The sequence below is a fragment of the Pinus tabuliformis genome, chromosome J, assembly GCF_031772625.1.
Source record: "Pinus tabuliformis cultivar Carrire ecotype Pingquan chromosome J, CPIR1, whole genome shotgun sequence".
In the NCBI taxonomy this organism is placed as follows: domain Eukaryota; kingdom Viridiplantae; phylum Streptophyta; class Pinopsida; order Pinales; family Pinaceae; genus Pinus; species Pinus tabuliformis.
Window position 1 is genome coordinate 247,805,781 of NC_142295.1, and position 2,317 is coordinate 247,808,097.

The window sequence follows — 2,317 nt, forward strand, 5'->3', positions numbered from 1 at the left end:
ATATATATATATATATATATATAAAATATATATATATGTACAATGAAATGAAATCAGTTTTTATATATTTATTAAAGAATGTAGCAAGAGATTAAATTTATAAAAAAAAAGTTATACTAATATAAATGTCTCAAAACAATAGTAATGGTAGAGAATCACCTTAAAAGGGTTATATTAAGTTCATGGTTGGATAACACAAAGGATGAACATGGCAACAGGTTGTCTTCCAACAGCGAAAAGTTTACAATAGCATTACTTGGGGATGGAGAACAAGATAAGCATGACAACAAAAATCAACATATTCATTGCAATCAAAATCCTCAATTGAAGAGTGAGAGTATTCAAATGTTCACTGTTTAACAAGGAAAACCTTGACGATAGATTCATCTCTATATTTCGAGGAGTTTAGAACAAGAGGCTGCAAATTCTTCAAGAAGAAATGCATTCATTATTGTGTGATGTTCCTTTAAGCATGGAGATATTTCTAAATGATATTCTTAAATCAACTATGTGCCTTGTTTTTAGTGTCAAGAGGGTAGGTCATACATTGCAATTCAATTCACTATGTTTATAACTGCATGTGAGCCTAGGAGGATGCACAAAATTATTCTTGGAAAGCCTAAAGTTATACCATTACATCTCTGATTTTATTTTTTGATATTTTTGTTCTTATTCCTTCAACATCTCTAATTTTCTTAAATGCTCAGGTGTAGATTCTAAAACATTTTGAGATTTCTCATAGTGATAAAAAATCATTCATTGCCAAGGATGGCATGTTTGCCTAGTTTTTGTCCACGATAATTTTTCTTGCCTAAGCAACTGTCCAACACTATGGCCAAACCTTCTATCCTAGTTGCACCTACTTCTCCTATTTACTTCCTTGAAAATTGTCATTTTGCAGCTTGTTTTCTATTGCAATAAATTCATTACCTTGACGACTCCTTTTTGTGTGGGAAGCATCTTAATCATCATGGATGTGATAGCGTCTAGACTTGAAAACGATTCTTTCATAATCCAAAGGTCATTTCCAGTGAATGTGTACTCCAGCATGATTGTTTGAGAAAGACCTTTCTGCAACCCAGTTTGACATAAGTTTCACTATGAGAATGAAATTCTCTCTCTCTCTCTCATGAAATTTAAATGAACTCGCTAATAACATTGCCTATGGCTTTCAAAGAAATTTGTACCCAAAAATGTAGGGACAAGTTTGGTAGTTTTCCTAAGATTGGAATGGTTGGCAACTCCAAAATGCAAGATGGAAGCCTTCAAATCAGGACTTTGTTATGTTGTGTGATGCATTTCCTTAAACGACAGTCTACCTTCAAGGCTCTTACTTCTTTTAAGTTGAGACATCCACTCAAGGCATGTTGTCAATGGGGAGGCCATAGGTCATAGGTTCAAATCTGTTTGAGTCCCTAACTACTTGACTAGAATTAATGTGTTGAAAATAGCAACAAGAAATGATAAAAATAGAATCCAGAAATTCCAATCTTAATTTGTCCTTGAATTAAAATTGTGAATTAAAATCGATTTTAGTCTCACCAATTGCTTGGAAATAATTAATTAATTCATTATGTAGAAATTTTGAATAATATGATACATATTCACAGAGATTATCCTGATCATACAATTATAAGCGGAACATGTATAATACATAATCTCCTCTACGTTGATCATCAATTTACAGAAGCAGAAACATTCACAAGCACACATAGAAGCATCAATCAAACTCATTAACACAGTATGTATCCCGGGGAAAGCATCTCGCTAAAAACCCCACACTATCTGTATATTATATTGATTGAATCATGTAACATTACAAAGTACAATGCTTATCACAAGCAATCTAGTACCAGCTCCACCTGTTACACACAATGCAGCTCAGATCTGATCTCCAAATCTATTCCACTGCTTGCCTACCTCTCCAGCTCAATACCTGCTCAAGAACTGATGAGAATGGCTTACCAAACTCGTATTTGACCTGCAAATAATCACTCACACTCTGTTGGACGTGAGCACAGGCTAAAATTCTTGGTATTGACCAATTCATTGGCATACTCAATCCCTCTGATTGTGCAAATCATCATGCACAACTATAGTCACAACTGATAGCAATCTGATCCTCTAACACCTGTCCCTGCTGAACTGAACATGCACTGACATGCAACTAAGTTAACTGATGTATTCTATAGTTGCATTATGAGTTAATAACTTGTGAATTAATTAATAACTAATTCACCCAACTCATCTCTAGTCTATTGATCAGTTAGACTAAATACAACTAGTTTAACAAAGCTAAACTGAACACAACTCCATC